This window comes from Puma concolor, chromosome C1 (genome assembly GCF_028749965.1).
Source record: "Puma concolor isolate L17-30 chromosome C1, mPumCon1.1.hap2, whole genome shotgun sequence".
Lineage (NCBI taxonomy): Eukaryota > Metazoa > Chordata > Mammalia > Carnivora > Felidae > Puma > Puma concolor.
This window is the reverse complement of record NC_141674.1, coordinates 153,518,816-153,542,250: the sequence shown is the minus strand read 5'-3', so window position 1 is coordinate 153,542,250 and position 23,435 is coordinate 153,518,816.

Here is a 23,435-nt window from a genome sequence, read left to right as displayed (position 1 = left end):
TACTAACCTTTGCCTACAAAAACATAGCTCTGAGGAAGACAAGGAAACAAATAAAATTCTGAGTCCCTAGTGACCAAATTATTTTCCAAGCCTAGGTTAAAAAAAGTAAGATAATGAAGGACAAGAAGGACTCAGTTCATTCCCAGTATTTTCACTTGTGTGTGTGTGTGTGTGTGTGTGTGTGTGAGTTTTATGAAGTCCTAGAAATTTCATCTCTTCTAGAATTTGCCTGTGTAAGCGTAGCTTACACCAGTGGCTCTCAAACTTGTGGTCCTCAGCCACAAGTATTATCATTATCTGAGAGCTGTTAGAAGTGGAAATTACTTTTTAAAAAAAAAATCAATATTTATATATATTGCAAAATGATCACCAAAGAAATCCAGTTAATATCCCTCACCATACAGAGTTACCATTTTTTTTCTTGTGATGAGAACTTTCAAGATCCATCCTTCTAGCTACTTTCAAATATGCAATACAGTATTGTTAACTATAGTCACCAAGATGTGAATTGCATCCCCATGGCTTACTCATTCTAAAGTTGGAAATTTGTACCTTTTGATCCCTTCACTCATTTCATGGACCCCCCCCAATGCACTGCTTTACACAACCAATGGTCTGTTCTCTATACCCATGAGCTTGTTTTGTTTTGTTTTTAGGTTTCGCATATAAGTGAGATCATATGATATTTATGTTTTTCTGTATGACTTATTTCACTCAGAATAATGCCCTCAAGGTCCATCCATGTTGTCATAATTGGCAAGATTTCATTCTTTTTTATGGCTGAATAATATTCCATTATAGATAGATAGATAGATAGATAGATCTTCTTTAACCATTGCCATGAATGGATATTTTGATGTCTTGGGTATTTTTCATGTCTTGGATATCTTAAAAGATGCTGCAGTGAACATGGGGGTGCATATATCGTTTCAAATTAGTGTTTTAACTTTCTTTGGATAGATATACACAAGAGGGTTGATAGAACATATGGTAGTTCCATTTTAAAATGTTTTGAGGAAACCCCAAACTGCTTTCCACAGTAGCTACACCAATTTACATTCTCACCAACAGTGTTCCCTTTTCTCCACATCTTGTCAACACTTGTTATTTCTTGTCTTTTTTATAACAGCGTTCTAAGATGAGGTGATACCTTATTGTAGTTTTGATTTTCATTTCCCTGATATTAGTGACAGTGAGCACCTTTTCATTATCTGTTGGTTAATTTGTCTTTTTTGGAAAGATGTCTATTCAGATCCTCTGCCCATTTTTAAAACTCAGATTGTGTTTTTTGCCACTGAGTTGTATGAGTTCTTTATATATTTTAGATATTTGACCCCTTATCAGATATGTAATTTGCAAGTATTTTCTCCCATTCAGGAGGTTGCCTTTTCATTTTGCTGATTGTTTCCTTTGCTGTGAAGAAGAAAAATTCTTAAGCCTCATCACACATCTACTGAATCAGAAGCTCTGCACTCAGGGCTCCGTAATGTGTATTTTAACAAACCTTCCAGGTGATTCTGACATTTAAAGTTTTGGAACCTCTGGCCCACCGTGATCTCTTTGGATAAACTAAGAATGCTTTTGATTTAAAGTGAAAGTTCTAGAATTAATCTAGCCTTTAAATTTCTGTTGTACCAAAGCCTGCCTATGTCTGTTTTTAGAGCATCTAAAATTGAGGATCTGAGTTACATTGTCCAAGCTTCTGAGTGCCAGAGCAATAGGAGGAAGAACTCAGGATTTCTAGGAATAGCACATTGGAAACCACCAGATTCTGCATAACCCAGCGAGGGTAAGGAAGAGCGGAAGCCTATACACATCTCCCAAGGAGGGCAAAGCTAAGTTAGTGATGGGAAAAGTGGGTCTCTCCCAAATGACCTCTGCAGTGCTGTCTGGATGGAGAAAGAAAGGTCTTGATGATGCACAGCTTCTTTCCCCAGCCCATCTCAATGATACTCAAATGTATCATTTCCTTGGGAAAGAATATCACTTATATTATTCCTGATATTCGTTATATTGCTTGGTGAAAGTCCTGGTGTGACCTCTGTGAATGGTGTCTTCCAACATTCTTAATAAATATTGACTCTTAGATAAATAGCAATCTCTACTTTATTTGGAAAGTACATGCAAATTGGATATAATGGAAGTTTATTTGTATTTACTAGTGTGCTTGTTAACGTGTTTAAACTCAGTTAACATGCTTAAACTCAGTCATTCCATGGCCAATTTGATGTTTGTACACTGGGGCATTAAACTTGGGGCTGCATTAGCATTTGGGATCCTCACATTAAGCTAAATGTGGGAAATTGAAGATGATGTGAAGGAGGAAATAAGTAGAAATAACCATAAGATTGCAAAGCAGGCTAACAGAGGAAAAATAAGGAAATTCAGATTAAATAATTTAGAGAAGGAAAGACTGAAAGGCAGCCTACCACTTTCCCTCAAGTTTATGAAAAATAGTCGTTAGTAGTTTATCCCCTTCAATGGCAAGAATGAAAAGGATAAGTTTAAATGACAGTGGGTAGGATATAGGTTAACTAGAACAACCTTCTTGGAATAAGGATTAACACAGACATGCCTCATCATGAATGGAATTGGACTTCTTCTGTGGAAAATTGGGCAGTGAGTTGAAGAGAAGGAAGCCAGAGCCTTATCATCCCTGGTCCAGGCGTGGGGATATTGCTGTGGATTCCCACATTAGAAATATGGCGAGGTGTCATGAGAAGGGACCAGTTTTACTTCACAAATGGTTCAACTTCGGTTATTCATGGATGCTAAAAAGGTATTTACAGTCTATAATTTACAAAGCCTTAGAATCAATGACCTACAGTTAGCCAAATCTTCATTTTTTAAAAGAATTTAACCAATATAGTTGACCCCATTTCCAAATATAGATTATTGGAAATATGGTATATTCTCTCTTTGAGAAATTTTCCTTTTTTAAAGGCAAACTATTGAATTTTGTAAAACTGTAAGTGATATCTAAGGAAATTGATTAGGGTCCAATTAGCTCTTTTATCAAAAGAAGTGCTCTTCTTATGAAGGAAAGGTTTCGAACATTCATGTCTGAGAGGAGGATCTACAGATCCTCACTGGCATTCAAATCCATAGAACTTTTAAACTCAAGAGAAGATTTGAAAGATGGTGCTTATATTTCAACTGTTTTTTATATAATAAAGGAGTTAGTGGTTTAATACATCAATATGAAATTTCATTCAATAAGAAAAATATTTGTCATTTATTGTGTTTTAAAGTGAAAAAAAATTAACGTGCGATTTCTCTAGCAATTCCAGGTAGTCTGACATATTATATTATCTGTGTATGCAGGAGGGGGGCTAGGTATGTGTTTACGTGTATTTATGAATGCACACTGCATGCTCATATTTCCTATATAAATGATTATTTTTAAAAAAAAGAATCTCGCGGGGCACTTGGGTGGCTCAGTCGGTTAAGCATCCGACTTCATCTCAGGTCATGATCTCACAGCTTGTGGGTTCAAGCCCCGTGTCGGTCTCTGTGCTGACAGCTCAGAGCCTGCAGCCTGTTTTGGATTCTGTGTCTCCTGCTGTCTCTGCCCCTAACCCACTCACACTCTGTCTGTCTCTCTCTCTCTCTCTCTCTCTCAAAAATAAACAAACATTTAAAAAAAAGGAATCTCATAAGAAGAGTAATTCCAGGACATGATTGATGTAGAGGAAATCTTCAGATCTGATAAATGATGGAACACTGAAGAAATCTTCATTCAAGGTTACTTTCTTAAATCCTCAATTTTTAAGTAGAGAACAGTCTTGTGTTAGATAACTAATCGGACAAGTATAGAATCTAAACTACAGTGCTCCACCTTTAAAAATAATTGGATTTCAAACTGACAGACTTATGAACTTGTATTCTGCAGTCTTAAGAGTTAACACAGAAGTATTGCATGTCAATTTAGATAGTAATGATTTGAATGTGTTCACAATTATCATTGCATTATTTTACTAATCTTTGCACATCTGTTAAATAACATTTACAACACAACTATATAAATCCATTAAATAGATAAATGTTTTGATTATCTTTTATTGTTTATATTTTATCTTCAGGGATTCATTACGTTGACTATACCTTTCAAAACATAATCTACAGCTTAATTAAGCCTTGCAGTTATAAATTTTGAGCCAACATATTAAGAGAGAAGTTATTGCTTTTGGGGGTACAATATTACTAATGAATGTTTTGCTCTGCGACACCACTGCTGGTATAAAATTCTGAGTCTATCCAAAAGAAACTGTCCTTGATTTCACTATTCAGAGATCATAAGTCAACTTTTTATGTACTATAAGCTTCTTAGGAACAAAATCCAAACCTATTGATGGCTGAGTAAATTTCACAGCTTGTAGAAAAGACACATATCATTGTAATGTGTGAAATTTTAATCAAAAATGTTATGAGGGAGAAAGGTAAACTGACTGCTATAATTAATGTGTTCTGACACAGAGATTTAGCTGGCACATTTGTGGACCGTGCTGTGCTCTGTTAACTGTTCCATTGCTTAAGGACTGTCAGAGTTAGGAGTTCCTGTGCTATGGTTCCACCACCGGACACATTTTCCGAGAGTGTCAGCTTTTTCATGGTTTGAAATTTAATGTCATTTCTTCCTTGGCTTTCCTATTAATATTTAGTTAGGTGTCATGGGTGTCTGGTGATAGGGTATGTTATCTTCCTTTTCAAAGCAGCTTCACTTACAATTAAACTATAGAAACATTGCTTTTAAAATGAATGACCTTGTGTTTTGTTTCTCTGCTGTTTAAATAGTATCCTATGTCTTAAAGGTGAGAGCGCTGAGTAAAACTAATTGAGGTAATGAAGAAATTAGGAACCATACCCTCATGTAACACACCCGAGTATTTTCATATTTTTCCACATATATTTCACAATTAAAGTTACGTGGTCTCTCAAAGTAAATAAAATACTTCTCCATTAGGAAATAAACTGATTTTTAAATTGTTTTAAATGTTTATTTTTTGAGGGAGAGGGAGAGAGAGACAGAGAGCAAGTGGGGGAGAAACAGAGAGAGAGAGAGAATCCGAAGCAGGCTCCCGGCTCCGAGCCGTCAGCACGGAGCCCAACAAGGGGCTCGAACTCACAAACCATGAGATGATGACCTGAGCCAAAGTGGGACACTTAACGGACTGAGCCACCCAGGTGCCCCCTTAAACTATGATTTTTAAAAGAATACTTGCCGTGTATTTACAATTTGGAAGAATCATCAGATTCATGAACTATTGGTAAAATGGTGCTAAAATATTCTTTCATGCCAGACACTGAGTAAGATGGTAGGTTTCACGCCAGACGCCAGATTAGATGGTGGCTCTATATTTCAGAGAGATTCTTCTGCAAATTATAGATTGGGTTCCTGGCTCTGCTGTGTCAATCTACTTGCAGAGATCTACTACAAACTCTCTGAGCGCACCGTCAGTGTGGTTGTGCAGTAGACAAAAGACATACCTGAAAGGGGAAGACAGATACGCCACTTAAATTAAATAGGAAATGAATTGGCCAGCAAGCTGGCATGTCTGCTGAGACAAATCATGGACAACATGTCTCTCAACAACAAAACTTATTTGTTTTCTCTTGCCAACAGATTCATCACTGCCCAGGCAAAACAGGCAAAATACATTAGTGTCATGGTAAACTGATAAAGAGAAGTGCCTCAATCCAGCATCCTCAATGGTGAAAGTCTTAGGGCAGTATTGATCTGTGTTATATAAATCTTGTTTTCTGTCTGCAGAAGTGAATCAGGAATGACCCGTAAGGTTAACAAACATTGTAATGTCTTTCAGCTGGGGCAGATGCCTGTGAGTTCCACACATTGTATTTGGTCAAGTTCCATCTTGTCATTTTACCGCCAAGAAGCTTAACTAATTGCTGGCAATCATAAGAATGTTTGACGGAAGGAGAGAATTCCTACGATTTTTACCCTCTCTCCCATCCCCTCTCTCTCTCTCTTTTTTTCCCCTTAAGTCTTAACAAGCAGTCAAAGCCAAGTAGCGGAAAACAATCAACACTGAATTAGTCAGCAGGAGTCTTCACTTACTTGAAAGTTTATGTAATTGGCATGTCATGTTCCTACATTGCCAAGAACAGACCTGATTAAGCTGATGCACTTTGTTTCAGTAAAGTTTGACAAAGAAAGCTTCTCCTCCTTTTGAGTTACATGTCGGGGTATGTACTTACCATGATTTTCTTCTGTTCGTAAGGAACCAAAGGCCAAAAGTGTACTCTGTGAGCTGATGAAATAAAAATTGTCACCAAATAAAGGCCTGACAAAATCGGTGTTTGGGGGAAAAGGGAAGACAATATTGATGGTAAAAGATAATCATCAATGAAAGGAAAATGTATGAGCAAAAGTACAATTACCCATGATAGCCTGCTTTATTTTATAAACAGAGCACTCTTAAAGGAATGGCAAATTCAGTCTTATTTTGTAAGGGGGGAGGGGGTTCACTTGACCATATACACTTTCTCCACGTGTGGTGTCTTATCCTTTTACTTATGAAAAATGGTTCCTGGAGCCTTAACAAATTTTTACAATGGAAGCTCTCTTTAGAGACTAATCAGCCATCTGAATTTTGTCTGCTAACTTTTTTTACAAAGCTGTATTAGGCTGCGTATGGTGGATTTTGCCCTTATTTGGAAAGTCAGCTTTTATGGTGAAAAAACAAATGCCTAGCGTTCGAAGAGACTCTATAAAGCTTGTGATATTTTATTTGTATTTGCTCACACTAGTGTCCCCTTGTCATAACCCTAAATCAAATGGTAGATTTGAACTTGGCTTAGATTATTAAAGCTACAAGACAGCAGTTACTGAGGGAGCTGTCCACGCATCTATTACGTCATAGTTGACAGTATAAAGGCAAGATTCAGGGAACTAATGGAGTTTCTTTTTCTTCTCCCCTTTTGTCATAGAAAGGTCAAGCTGGTTTTCAACATTTTTATGTATGTCATTCTCAATATAGCAACAGAATCTCTTATGGAAAACAATGTAAGTAAATGTCTCCACGATGCTACTAGTCACCTGATCAAAAGCCAATGTTGAAAAACACTTCTAATGACTGTCTCTTATGCATCAGTGCACCTACTAATGAGCTGCCAGAAAAGGCTTTGTAAAGCTTTGCTAAGATAGAGCAGGAATGTGAGAAGCCTGAGATATAACTTCCCTGCTGTGATCCCTGCCTTTCTACTAACAGGGAGCCTAGACTTGGAGCTGCTAATGAGCATGCTGGAGAGAGTGTCCAAACCAATGCAGGCTGGAGACAATTCACCTGTCTGCTTTCAGATCCAGGGTATGATGCATGACAGTAAGACACCCGGTAGTAGCTTTTCTTTAAATAATTTAGATATTTATTGATTTTCCCTCTCTACCCCCATATTTTTATTTAGCCCCTGCATTTTACTTTCCTTCAGTGATTTCTAGCACCATCAGAGAAAAAAATAAGAATTATTCTTTCTATCGCCTTCCTCCCCCACCCACATATATATGAGAAATTAATGTCATCGTGTCATATAATAGCAATATGGAATACCTAATTAATTTTTCTGTAGGAGAGAGAAATATGTGCTTTTCAGAGGTGATATTTATAAAATGAGGCAATTGAAATCAATAGCTTTTTAAAAGCCAAAATATGGCTTATTTGAATTAAAGGGATTCAAAATATGGCATGTATTTTGACACTTAAAACAATATATAGCATAACTTAAAGACTTTTCTCTCTCTAGCAATGCCTGTTCAACATCTTTATCCATAGCAAAACCCAGCAAGATCTTTGTAAAGAACGCTTACTTAACTTGGTTGTAGAAATTCCTGGCCCATAAATGAAATAGTTAACTGCAGGATACCTTTCAAGTTCAATGCTAAGCTGTTCACATTACAGGTTTTGATGCTATGCTTCCTTTGAGTTTTCCTAGAGGCTATTTTACTAGTTAATTTTTTTTTTTTAGTCAAACAAAATTACAGAATACACACTGTGTAATTTCACCAATTTGCAATGCCACAGTTATCCCAGAAAGAGGATCAACATCCCTGTCCATTAATTACAATCCTGACTATCTTCTAGCATCCCAGGAGGCAGCCCATGCAGTTCAGATGGGCTAGTGCTATCTGTCCCTTCCAGTTGCCAATGTTCCTATTTTCCACAGCTCACCCTTGCTTTTTCTCAGGTTGATACAACATGCCATGGGAAATCGCAAGCTCCGTGGCAACTGGGGAGATAAGAACGTCGTGTGCCTCGGCGGCCCCTTTTATCCAAGCATCTCCAAAGAGCTTTATAGAAATCTATTTTTTTAATCCTCTGGATACCCCCGTGAGATAGGTATTAGCCTAACTTCACAACTAGCACAGAGCAAATCAGGGGAGCATCTACCTGCATATCAGCCCCTGACCCCTTCTTGCTATTGGATATGGTGCAAGAAGAGAGCTTGAATTCTGAACCCGTTTCTGACAACGCGGGGAGCGAGTTGGAGTTTCCTGTTAGGAAAGTTCTGAATTCTCATAAAAGGGGGCTGGACATAAATACTTCTTAAAAAAAAGAGTGAAGAAAAACAAAAGTATAAATAATATAATAAATGTTTGAGGTAACAGTTGTATTATAACAGGCCTGATCTGGAACTTTGTCACCAAGAAATCCTTATCTTCTCAAACTTGGTACTCCAAAGTACATTTTTATTTATTTATTTATTTGATAAACAAGTTGCCACAAGAGTAAAAGCAAAAGTAGGGGTTAATCAATTAAGGTTTTGAGTAAATCTCAACTCCGTAGAGAGCTACCCAACATGCAAAAATCACCTTCTTACTCTCAGGAAACTTAGAATCTAAGAGGAAAGAGAAAAATATAGTTAAGCTCACCAACATAAATGACATGCTCATCATGAATATAACCTGCTACTGTTAAAAGTTATCTTTTGAGAATTTTACTATCTGTAGTGAGAGAACATTTTTTTTATCATGCTGTTTGTGGAATGTCTCTTTTTATCATGCTGTTTGTGGAATTCTGTCCTTGTATATTCACACCTAATAGAAAAATAAATTCTTAACTAATATATTATTTTCTTAAGAAGTGATGTTGAAATATATGGAATGTTCTGTATCTATATCTCTTGCTGAGATACCCAGGGGCACGGCGGATATAATATTGTCATTGTCCTTTGGAACTCTACATTTCATACGTAAAATTTTGTTTTAGCATCAAGTTTTTTTTTTTTTTTTTTATTGTCAGTCATTTGTCAAAATATATCCAAATTTTGGGGCGCCTGGGTGGCGCAGTCGGTTAAGCGTCCGACTTCAGCCAGGTCACGATCTCGCGGTCCGGGAGTTCGAGCCCCGCGTCAGGCTCTGGGCTGATGGCTCAGAGCCTGGAGCCTGTTTCCATTTCTGTGTCTCCCTCTCTCTCTGCCCCTCCCCTGTTCATGCTCTGTCTCTCTCTGTCCCAAAAATAAATAAACGTTGAAAAAAAAAATTAAAAAAAAAATATATCCAAATTTTAAATATATAATTTTCTTTAAATTTTCTCTTATTTTAGATCAATCTGACTTAAAATATTCTGTGCCACTCAGTGGCCAAATATTTCAGAACCTAAATAAATGTCTAACAAATGAATTATCAAACCAAAACTGTAAGAAGACCTCCCTTCTTTTCTCTTTATTTTCTTCAGAATCTGAGCTTTTGAAGAAAAGCAAGTAAAGCACAATGTTATCTTAGCCTATCAATAGATAAGCTGTATTCTTCTCTAAGCAAGGGGATTTCCTGACAGTAAGTTAGGTCCTTGGAAAGAGACTTTCACTCTTGAGCCACTAGGGTCCCATTAAATACATATATATACATATATATATATATATATATATATATATATATATATATATACATACACATATGTATATATATATATATACATATGTATATATATATAATCACACTGACTGGTGCCTTCCACTCAGTTTGAATTTTTATTTTTCCCACTTCTATCAGTAAAACCATTTGGCCAAGCATCCTTAATATATTTGCATTTATAGATAAATTTTATATATCTATATCTATATCTATCTATCTATCTATCTATATATGTGTGTGTATCTATTCTACTCAGAAAATATTCTAAGATACACATAAAGAGGATACTAAGGATGAGAGAAAATAAAGAAAATATATTAATGTCTTATTTATTCACAGGGAAAAACATACTTTGCTTCTAGTAATGGTATTGATTATAATATTTTAGTGAATTTTACATAACTGGATATGATTCCTTATTTTTGGAAATCTTGTTTAAAGTCTTAGTTTAAACTAAGTCCAAAAACTGGCCCTAGATTCAGTTTATTTTGATACTTGGTTTTAATTGTTACTACAGCTGGAAATAATACCTCACAAAGTTATTATAAAAGAAATGCTTTTATGAAATCGTTATACTGATTTTCAAATTCCATCCCAAAATACACCAATATTTTAATTTAAATGATGATAATAAATTTCCATCTGTTTGATGACAATTCCTTTTGCATTTAGTTGGATTGAGTAGCCTTTTAACATATTGTTTTAAGTTTAGTTATTTATTTTGAGAGAGAGAGAGAGAGAGAACAAGGCAGGGAAGGACAGAGAGAGGGAGAGAGAATCCCAGGCAGGCTCCGCACTGTCAGCACAGAGCCCGATGTGGGCTTGAATTCACAAACCATGAGATCATGAGATCATGACCTGAGCCTAAGTCAGATACTTAACTGACCGAGGCACCCAGGTGCCCCATACTTTAATATTTTTAATGAATAGCTTCAATATTGCTGAAATGCTTTAGGAAATTTCAAAACATGTTAGCAAATTTTCTTCTTAAGATTATTTTCTTTTCAAGTGGAAAAAGATGCATCTTTAGAAAGGATATATCACTTTGGCCACAAAATCCCCAAATTACATATTATCACCAAATACCTATTTTCAAAATTTATTTTTATATATTTTTATAAAAATGAAGATTTTTAAATTAAAACATCTTTATTTTAAAAGATGTGATTATGGGCACCTGCCTGGCTCAGTTGGTTAAGTGTCCAACTCTTGATTTCATGACTCTCAGGTCATGATCTCATGATCTCATGATTGGGGCTCCCTACATCCAGCTCTGCGCTGGCAGCCCAGAGCCTGCTTGGCATTCTCTTTCTCTTTCTCACTGCCCCTCCCACAATTGCACTCTCACTCAAATAAGAGAATCTTTTAAAAAAAAGGATAAAATGAGTGTTTTTTATTCTTTTGGGGGAAAAAAGTCAGCTAATTATCACACCATTGGAGCCACTTGTCATCATCAATGAATTTGGAATACTTACCTCTTTTATAAAATAAAGACATATAGTACATTTTTTCTAGGAGCTTTTTCATAAGATAACCAGTGAACATTTTCATGGCATTCTTCATGTCATTCAAAATTACTATAAAGATTCTACCTTTTAAATGGATTGTTTATATGAGAATAAACTTCATTTTTAAAAAAAATCTTACAGTATGAAAGTTGTGATTTGTTATAATACACTGAAGGCAAACAGCAGTGTGAGGCCATCTCTTTCAACTACATATGGAACCTCATTCTTTCCCCAGGATGGAATGCATAGGAATAAACCCCTCTCTTTGGACCAGTGTTGATCTTTAGAAAAGCATAATTTCCTTTGGTTTATTAGATGAAAATAAATTTCATTACAAGACTTGATGTTTTTCTATATCATAATAGAATGGCTTGTCCACTTTGGAGACCGCCATTCTGAACAGCCACGGGATGGGGTGGAGATGATTAGGAAGACAGGTGTCTGAATAGAATTTTAGTTGAGGCTAAAGCAATCATATCAAACATAAAAATAACATTGAATAATTGAACATGGTCACAAGCATTAGGAGAATTCAGTACATTGGCTGGTCATAAAATTGGTATATAGAAGTCTATAGATTTCTCACATACTGAGGATATATTGGATTAGAAAATAATGACTAAGTTGTCTTTTTTCATATTTACAACAAGACATAATACCGAGAATAAAACCTAAAAAGAACTGTGCAAGACCTATATGTATAATATTGTAACACGTTCTGAAGGACATAAAAAAGAAAACTGGAAAAGTGGAAAGAGCTACTTGGTTCCTGGATAGGACTACAGATACCTGTGGATTTTCAAACAATGTTGGCTCTGGGAGAAGCAATTCAGAGATGGGACAGTTATTTTTCAATGTCTATCTAATAGTTTGTTATCTGTGTACAATTATTATTTTAAAATAAATATTAAAATAGCTTATTCTTATGATTTGCTTATACGGTATGGCAGGTAGGGTTCTAAGTACTTTACCCTAATTAACTCATTTAAACCTCACTACACCCCTTGAATTGAATACTATTATTCTTATTTTCTAGATTAGAAACTGAGGCACAAATAATTTATTTGCCATAGGTCACATAGTCAATGGCTGGAATTTTGATCAACAGCCTAAGCTTTAAACATTAACATGTACTTCCTTTCTGGAATAAACATCTTAAAAATTATTCTTCTGAAATTTGAGGTGACTTTAATAATTCAAAGTGAACAAAGAAAATGTATACTTACGAACATGTTGTTTAGATGTTATAAATATTGAAGACACAGTATGTGATTTTGCTGCAATACCTCCCAGGTAAGCACACATCGTTCCACAGACCAACAACAATTTGGTTTTATAACCAAGTTATGTCCTGTGTTTCATGAGAATCCATGCAACGCTGAGTCTGCAGAAAATGAGTCCTTGTATTTAATAAGGAAAAAAAATAGAAAATCCACAAACTTTGTCTTAAAAATGATTTCTCATTGTTTCTTGACATGGAACCACCTCCCCAGCCAATCACATACACTTTTTCCTGCCTTGAGGGCTTTTCTATGAGGTTTTCCCCCAGTCCCACACGTTCACAACCAATTCTGCTCACCTGTAAGATATAGGCTAGTCCCCCTCTTCCACAAAATCTTAACAGAGTAACACATTTGATGATTATTTTTCTCTAATATAAATTTCTTATTATACTGAAATATAGCCTGAGATATACCTGGCCATTCTTACTCATATTCTATTCTTTTCTTAGAAATATTTTCTAATTTTATAATATATGTAATGTGATTTCTCTTTTTTCTAATTTGTATCAAGTTCTGGAAATGGTTTAATTTTCTTTTATATTTCCTATATGACCCAACATAGTGTGGAACTCAATTATTATTTAATAAATATTTATTAACTGTATTTTGTGTACATATCTGCTAGTTATTGAGGTTCTTAGAAAATGAATAAGATGTCATTGCTTGTTTCCTGGGAACTTAGAGGTTTGTAGAGGAGATATCTGAAAGTTAAGCATAACAGTAATTATGTGAAAGGACCAATTCTATATCTTAGTGTATGTAGTTAGCCCAAGGCCATCTTCTTTACCTAGTTTCCTGAACTCCTGATAATACAATTTATCTGAATGCATCAAGTGTTTTTTAAGAAAGTTAAAAGTTGTTTTTTTCAAAAACAGCATGACGTGTAACGTTTAACTCTAAAACTAAGTCAGACTTATATGATGTGTAATTGTTTCATAGTGCTCATTTTTGACCACACTCTAGAGGTTGAATATTCAACTTGTGTTTTTCCAACTCTTTTTTGTCTATGATTCCAAATACTTATGTTTTGTTCTTCCTTTTAAATCATGTAGCCTAAATTCCAAATGCTTAAATAAAGAAGCAGCATGTATCAAAATAAAACACAATTTATTTCCTTTGTTTTCTTGGGTATAACTCCTGGTACAAGTTATGGGCTATTATTTTAAACAAACTCAATGTGTGTGTGTGTGTGTGTGTGTGTGTGTGTGTGTGTGTGTGTCCAGGATAACATAAAGTAGGAAGCTTGTGTTTTAGAAATATTTTATACAGTATTAATAAATGGGGAAATCAATTGTTTGATCTGTTTTTTACTATGTACTTTCTATATACCATACACAAGCTATTTTGAGCATATGGAATATTTTTGAAACTGTCAAGCAGCATGATGCAGACAACAAAATGTACATGCTGAAATTGGTAATATTCTGCGAAGGAACAATGCAGTGAACCATCAACATAGGATACTGCTGCTAATGAGTAGAAAATTCCACGAGACTGGCTGCCATCTTGTCCATGTAGCTTTTATTTGCCCTGAAAATGTGTCTCCTATGTATGTATCTACACATCAGAAAGAAATATTTGAAAGTACAGAAAGACATGAAATTAAACTCACATAAAAGTGAGTTTCCTATTAACTCCGGCTGCTTTCTTCCATAAAACTAAATACTAAACTTTCCAGTTATCTATCAACAAAAAATGACTTCTACTATCTTCTCATTAAGAAAGGTAAGGAATTTAGCTCGCTAAATTATCTTTTTCTTAAACTCCAAAGTTTGTGAAATATTTTTCTTTTTAGTTACATAGATTACACCATAAAAACTTAAACTTTTACTTCTTGATCCATAGCTTTTTGATGTTATATATAACTCCCCTATGCATAAGAAGACATTAACACTCCATCTCATTCTCCATCATCGTTTCTCTAACCCCTCCCAATTTTTGTTAGCTCTGTCATGAGTATGATGTCGCCAGCTGTACATTTATTTCATGATTTTTTATATATATATAGTATAGTACAACAAAAAATATATTTTATGTATATTTATATAGTGTAATTTAGTTTTCTATACTTCATATCTACTTAATTCTGAGATCTGGTAATGAATAGTTTTTGAAATATTGTTATTATTAAAATAATAGGGGGTACTATAGAGTACAGAATACAGTAAATATTGGTTCCATAAAGAAGCTGGTACAGTTTTTTGAGCTAAATCTATTTTTTTCAGAGAGGGTAAGCTAAATGTCAAAGTCAAACATTTTTATTTTCTTATACCCCAAAACTTTGGAGCTATGACTTTCCTGGATAGCAAGAGTTTTTAATCCTATGGTTTTACCATTAACATTGAAAATAGAAATATAGGGGCGCCTGGGTGTCTCAGTTGGTTAAGCATCAGACTCTTGACTTCAGCTCAGGTCATGATCTTACGTTTTGTGAGTTTGAGCCCCACATCGGGCTCTGCATTGATAGCACGGAGCCTACTTGGGGTTCTCTCTCTCTCCCTCTCTCTCTGTCCCTCCCCCACTCATGTGTTCTGTTTCTCTCTATTTCAAAGTAAATAAATAAACTCAAAAAATTTTAAAAAATAGAAATATATACTCTTTGCACTACCGGATGAGTGGTGAAATTTGAAGACACTTCTTTAAGGGACTGAAAGCACTCCTAGATGAGACCAATATATTTTAGATCTCATATCTTCCTCTTTCTTAAATTTCATTTTCATTGTCTAGGAATATTTTTTTAAAGAGTGGGTGAGTAGTAAATTTCTGGGAACTTGCATTTCCAAAAAAGTGTTGTTTATTTTACTGCGCCCCCAGTGGTATGCCAGAATTGACTCATACCAGCTCACAAATGCTGACTGTTTAGCATCTCTTCCCAACCCTGTGACTTCACTTTGGTAGCTTGAAATTTCCCATGATAGGAGTGTTTGGCTTATGTATTTATGTATTTATTTATTTATTTATTTATTTATTTATTTACAATACTGGTTGTTAAGTTTGGGGCTTATTTATTTATTCATTTATTTATTTATTTTGAGTACTGTTTGTTAAGCTTTTTTCTGCATACCGCTTCACTCACCAGGTTGGGTATAGAATTTTCAATTCAAAATTACTTTCCCTATATATTGAGAAGCTCTGGAAAACATTTTTCTATTGGTTACATATTTCTTCTGTTCTCCTGTATATAGTTTTTTTTCTTTTTAGAATGCCTTGAGTCTTAGTTACTCCATGAAGGCAAAGATTCTCATTCATTACCATGACAAAATCCATGAGGACAATATGTAGTACATAGTAAGCACTCAATATATATAGTTGGCTAATAAATTAATTAAATTCTGTTGAAGAACATTTGCCCTTCTAGATTTATTTTATGTGACTTTTTATTTTTTGTTCTAGTATTCAATCTGTTTTGTTTAAGTGTTCAATCTTTTTGATGTTTTATTCTATGTTCAGAGAATTTTTCAGTAAATTTAGTAAATTTATTATTATTACTATTATTATTATTATTATTATTATTATTATCAGCCATCAGTTCAATTTCAGAACTATTTCCTCTTCTCTGTTCCTCTTCCATAGAAGCAGTTTCTTGTATAATGATGCAATGTTGTCTCAATGCTCTTTGAGAGGTACCTTTGGAATTCGTTTAACATCCTTTTCTTTCCATTTTCTCTGCTCCTACTGATCCTAGTATTTCTATTTCTTTATCTCAGTCTTCTTCTTTTAAACTATTGATAATTCCTAGGTCTTATGATTCTTTAATGATTATTTTTCATTTATGAGTGGAGAACTAATTTGATTAATATAGATAGTTGATGTGGGCTTCTAGTACTACTACTGGCCCTTCACCTGACTTAAGAGTACTGATCACAAAACCTATGTGAGTGGATAGCTTGTTAATAACTGGAAGACTTCTTTTTGGTGTAGCAGACAAACCACTTGCCACACCACACTGCACTCTACCTATCAATTCTAAAAAGTTCTACCCTGGAAAATCAATAGTCTATTCTAGGATGTATACAGAGAGATGATAGATAGATGGATGGAAAAACTTAAGGAAAACTGTCTAATATCAAAGTCTTATGTAGTTCATTTAAATGTATGACATTGGGCTCTCATGTGGGAAAATGAAGGAATAGATGTGTTTTAAACATAGTGTGTTAAATTTAATAATAGAAAATCAAAGCTATTTCCTTTGGAAATCTTTTAGTCTATTATGGATATTTAAGTAACTATAACTGCTTAGTGCGTTAAGACAAGAGAAGACTTAACTAAAACTTCTAAATTATGTTTGGTTGCCTATTGTGATTAGACACGAGAAGGAATTATTGGCTATTAAGATTCTTTATCGGCCCTGCTTCTTGAGTTCCTGGAACTTTTCCTCTTTTAATAAGTACACTTAGCTTGAACTTAACAATGACAAATGACCATTGGCATATCTGTCTATTTCCAGTAATTGAGCAGGCATTCTATACCTCCATGTACTATAGATTTGTAGTGTTATAACAATCTAATTATATTACTGCCCCTTATTTACAATGCTATCTTCTGATTGTGATGTCTATTTGGCTTCTGGAAAATATGTAAGTTGATTACTTAATCCACATGGTACATACACAATTTTCTTCTGGATTGCTGCCACAATCAACATGTTCAGAAAATGAAAACTTTTAGATATCTAAGAGATCTGAGTCTCTAAAGTTTTGGTTCAGAGAGAATGGTTCTATGATCACAGTACCAGATTGATCAACCCGGGCTAGTTATCATTTCTAAGTTCAGTATCTTTTTTTCACCTATGAAACAAGAGAATTGTATTATTATTTTGCATACCTCTTAGCTTTAAAATTCCATGATTATAGGAATCAAAGATGGTAACATGTACAATAATAGTATACTTATGTATTAACACATAATGTAAAAACCTAAGAAAGATAGTTAATTTGGATGTGTTGACTTACATAAGTTTAAAATTATGAGAATAACCTGGTTTAGTGCTAAAATTTTGCACTTGGGAGCTGTTGAAATGATATTAATGTAAAGCTTTCTTGAAATACTCTTCTTCATTTTTGGCAAAAAGTTAATGACTTTTCAATGTATTACTATAGATATATTAAATGCCAAAAATGATTAATAAAAGTTGAAATCAGCTAGTAATTTCAGTAAGTGAAATGGGAAATCAGTGGCACAAAAGGTGAAAAGTAAATGCCTCTTTCATGTTCTCATTTAAGTCATAAATAATGCAATTAGAGCTTTGTCTTAAATGTTTATTGAGACCACGGTCTCTCATTGAGAACTTTCAGACTTTGCTCTCCTTGTGCTTAAATGTTCAATTTCATTAATATGGTTTTGGCATGAGTAATAAAGTATAAATATTTTACAGAATCAAAGTTCTAAGAAAGGACTTATGAAACAGTTGGTGTATTTCTTAAAGTAGTTCCCTCCAAATTAATTTAAATTGGCTCTGGAATGAGCACTGAAAATTTGCTTAAGGACCATAAGAAAAAGGTAATTATAAATGGCAGAGCATCCGACTTAGGGGAGCTGTCTGGTGGGGTGTTTGGTGTTCATCCAAGTTTTCTCTAACAACTTTATTAATTATCTGGAAGAAGAAATAAACAGCATGTTAATTAAATTTGCGCTGATAATAATTGGGAAATGTTGCCAACTCTGATGCAAAAAATAAAGAAAGAGAAAAAGAAGAAAGAAAGAGAAATAATAAAAGGAAAAATAGATTGGGTTGATATATGTTCAGACTATAAGAAAACAAGAAAGCAATGACAAATATGATAGAGGAAAATGAAAGAATAAAGAATCCTAATCATAAATCAAAGAAAAGAATATATTAACAAAAAATTTTAAACATTTAAATTGTAGCTGGTAATATAATAAATATTATAAGCTTAAATATGCCATCTGTAATGCATTCATATCATAAACATATGGATAATCAATGATTTTACTCAAGAAAAATAAAGCCCTAACACAAAAGATATAGGAAATCTTGGAGTTTGAGATTTGGGGAGATGAATATGATAACCAGAGTAAGAGTATTTATCAAACTAAATCATATTTAAGCTTTCTTCTACTTAATCTCCATCTGAAAACTCTACTGCCAGCCTTTACATTGTCTTTACCTATTCTTTAAGGCAGACAATGGGATTTTAAAAAAATCCTAATTTGTTAGCCTTTTGAATGTGAAATGTATTATGTAGTATTTATCAGTCACACTCTCAAGGTTCTTTGCTAACAAAGAGTAGTTTTTATCGTATATTCAAACCTAAATAGCCATAAATTAGAAGGGAGATGAGGAAAAATGGCAGACAAACTTTAAATGAAAACGCAGTTCTTTCTTTTCTTATTCTCCATAATCTATTGTTCTCCTCGTCATGATATCCAATTACAGGAACACTTCATAGATTCAACTTTTATAGTGTCTTACAAATAGATCCTTTACACTATTTATCATTACAGCATATGTTTATTTATGTGCCTCTTCACTATGTGGTGAGATCCTTAAGGGTAGAAACCATATCTTAAACATCTTTATAATTTTCAACATCTAGAGCCATGTTTGATATCTGATAAATGTTCAAGTAAAGTTAACTGGATGAATACATGTTACATGATATTTGGGAAACTTCTCTTGGCTACATATTAGTTCTGTGACATTGAAAAGACTTTTACCTTTCTGAGCCTCATTCTTCTTATTCCTAAAAATGGAGAAAATTTAAAAACTGGAGAAAATAATATCCTATTTTACATGGATTGGGAATAAACCTTGTATATAAAATACAGTGTTTAGCCCATAAAATTTTACCTCCCTTCCTCTTCTTAAAACTTGTAGTTTTCTTTTTAGATTTTATCCAAATTTTATGTTCAACTCTATACGCATTGTTAAGTAGGTGTTAAGTGACTTACCTTGACTCTTCATAATGATAATATGTAAAAAGATCTTATGATTTATGTATTTGGGAATTTTAAGACAATTATTACTTAGAATACTCTATGACCACTCCATAAAAATACACATCACCATAAAATAACTGCGTATGGAGTATTTAATCCTGAACTTCTAAAGATGAAAAGTGAAAGTAGTTACAATAATCATTATTTTCAATTTTATGTAGTTAAGTGGTTTTACACAAAAAAAAATTAGCCTTCCAAATGACATAGTTATAATGCGTTAATGGTAGCATAACGTGTTATTACATTATGCAACATAATTTCATGGATATTATGTATGGCATTTTAGAAACTCATGTACTTACAGTTATTAGAAGATACTCAATTTTTTCAGACCATATTCTTCTTAACCCTATTACTTAATGTAATCCTTGAGTGGTTTCTCTGCCTTTTGATGAGGTCTTTGTATGGATTGTATAACCTATTTTCTAGCAATTTAACTTACTGTTCCCCAATTTCTTCATTATTATCTTTTTGTCTTCTCATTTCCAAGTGAATATTTAGAATATTGTCTTAAAGTGATTCCAAAGTCAAGAAGTAATAATAATATACTATATCTAGTTTATAAAAAGTGCTTTGGTTTTAAAGGTTGACTATGTAATAAATCTTAATAAATTTAGATGGAATTGAATATTTCCTCTACCATCATTAGCACCAGAAGTAGTATTTTATTCATCATAATTCATGAAATTCTTTAATAGCAAATTATCGTTTATCAAATGGTCAACATTCAGTTAAATTCCCCACTTTCTGAGTACTTGCTTTTGGGAGACCGTGCACAAAATGGTTAAAAATAGAGAACTTCCTTTCAAACATAACTGGATTCAAATCCCAGATCTGAGACGTAATTCCTGCATGGATTTAGATGTATTAATCCACCCTGGAACTTCTCTTTTTTCCTATAAAGTAAATTTAGTAATAATCGCTCCAAACATTTCTTAAGAATATATTGAAATAAGATTGCTAAAACATCTCAGATATTGTTATTCTAATTAATATTTTAATGTGTCAAGTAGTAGTAGTAAAAAGGTTAAAAAAAAGAGTTCATAGTTTCATGGAGCTAAAAGCTGAAAAGAATCACATAACTAGGGAAAATTAAAGTCACCGCCCTCAAGAAATGACATATAGTATTTGTTGAATAAATAAGAAAACTGAGGACAAAGATTTGGCAAAGCAGTAACTTCAACGGAAGTCAGTGTGTTAGTTACCATCAATATAAAACAAAAGTAATGTGGATATTCTGGAGAAGGGGACTGAACTATTATGGTTGAGGAAGATAAGAAAAGATTTAGAGGTCTGAGTTTGGAGGATAAGTGGAAATATAAAATTTGAAGAAGACTGGTGGGGTGTTCAAAGCCAAGATAAAACCATAAACAAAGTTTTGAAATAATTAAATTGTTGAATGTTTGCAAGGTCAGGATTTCTAATATCCTATGAATGAAGGTGTAGGGTTTAGGAAACAGAACAAAATAGTATTGGAGGTATGCTGGGTAACAATGATAAATGGAACAATGTATATGACATTGTTTTAAAACAATCCATATAACTTACATTTGTAATTATGTATTTGCATGTGCATGTAAAATGTTTGTCTGTCTGTACAGATTGTGGTAGAGTTTTAGATTCTATTCACAACAGCCCAGGGCCTGCCCTCTAGTATCTTACAAGCTATTCAGACATTGATTTCAATAGATAAATGAAAGATCATATAGAAAGTGGTCTGACAGTGATGTTTGGAAGTAGAAGTTAGAAGGAAGAAGGTGGTTCTGATGAGTATCTGCATGGGGTGATGAGCATCAACAGTCTGAGAAGACCTAACACTGATGAGTGAGCAGGTGCCAAGCAAAGGATGCATTGATCAAAACAGAAATGAAGACTACATTTTTCCTGGCTTGTTTCCTCTATTACCCGGTAGTCCTTACTACAAGAATGCTGTGTTTGCCCGCAAGTTTGTACTTTTCATTCTATTTTCCACGCCACTCTGAGTTTTGCTTTACTTCTTTCCTCTCCCATTTTTCTTCAGAAATGGATCAAGAAATGTTTCTGGCAAGAAGCCTGAAATGGTGGGAAGTACAGGCCTACCTAGGAGAATTTGTGGGTTTGGTTCCAGACCACTGCAATAAAAGCAAATGTTGCAATAAAGCAAGTCAAATGAATTTTTCGTTTCCCAGTGCATATAAAAGTTATGTTTACATTACACTGTAGTCTATTAAGTATATGATAGCCTTATACCTAAAAAAATCTATATGTATCTTATTTTGAAAATACTTTATGCTAAAACATATTAACCATCTTCTGAGCTTCCAGAGTCATCATTTTTTTTTTTTTTTTTTTTTTTTTTTTGCTGGTGGAAGGTCATGCTTTTTTAAAAACAAAATTTAATGTTTATTTCTGAGACAGAGAGAGACAGGGCAAGAGTGGGGGAGGGGCAGAGAGAGAGAGAGACACAGAGTCTGGAGCAGGCTCCAGGCTCCGAGCTGTCAGCACAGAGCCCGACGTGGGGCTTGAACTCACAGACTGCGAGATCATGACCTGAGCCAAAGCCGACTCAACCGACTGACCCACCCAGGCGCCCCTGGTCACTCTTTCATATTGATAGTTGCTGACTGATCAGGATGGTAGTTGCTGAAGGATGGGGTGGCTGTGCCAATTTCTTAATACAACAATGAAGTTTGCTGCACTGATCGATTCTTCCTTTCACAAATAACTTCTCTGTAGCATGTAATGATGTTTGATATCATTTTATCCATAATAGAACTTCTTTCAAATATGAGCAATAAGGCTGTTTTGCTTTCTTATCATTTGTGTATTCACTGGAGTAGCACTTTTAATTTCCTTCAAGATCTTTCCCTTTGCATTTGTAATTTAGCTAACTTTATATGAGAGGCTTAGCTTTCAGCCTCTTTTGGCTTTCAACATGTCTTCTTCACTAAGCATAATCATTTCTAGCTTTTGGTTTAAAGTAAGAGATATGTTCACAATTCCAGACTTCACATTATATTGCAAAGCTGTAGTAATCAAAACAGCACAGTTCTGGCACAGAAAGAAACACATAGATCAATAGAACAGAAAAGAAATCCCAGAAATAAACCCATAATTATATGGTGAATTAATCTTTGACAAAGCCAGAAAGAATGTTCAATGGGAAAAGGATAATCTTTTCAACAAATGGAACTCGGAAAACTGGACACCTACATGCAAAAGAAAGAAACTGGACTTTCCTTAACCATACACAAAAATAAATTCAAGATGTGTTAAGGACCTAATGTGAGCCCTGAAACCATGAAAATATTAGAAGAGAACACAGGCAGTAATTTCTCTGACATTAGCTATAGCAAAAGTTTTCTAGATATATCTTCTGAGGCAAGGGAAATAAAAGCAAAAATAAAATATTGGGACTACATAAAAGTAAACAGCTTCTGCACAGTGAAGGAAACAATCAATAAAACTAAAAGTAAACCTACTGAATGGAGAAGATATTTGCAAATGACATATCTGATAAAGGCTTAGTATCCAAAATATATAAAGAACTTCTACAACTCAACACCCAAAAATCAAATAACTCAATTTAAAGAACGGGCAGAAGACATGTCTCCAAACAAGACATCCAGAAGGCCAACAGACATATGAAAAGATGCTCAACAACTCTCATCATCAGAGAACTGCAAATCAAAACTACAATGAGATATCACCTCACACTTGTCAGAATGGCTAAAATCAGAAACTCAAGAAACAGCAAGTGTTGGTGAAGATGTGGAGAGAAACGAACCCTCTTGCACTGTTGGTAGAAATGCAAACTGAAAGAACCACCATGGAAAACAG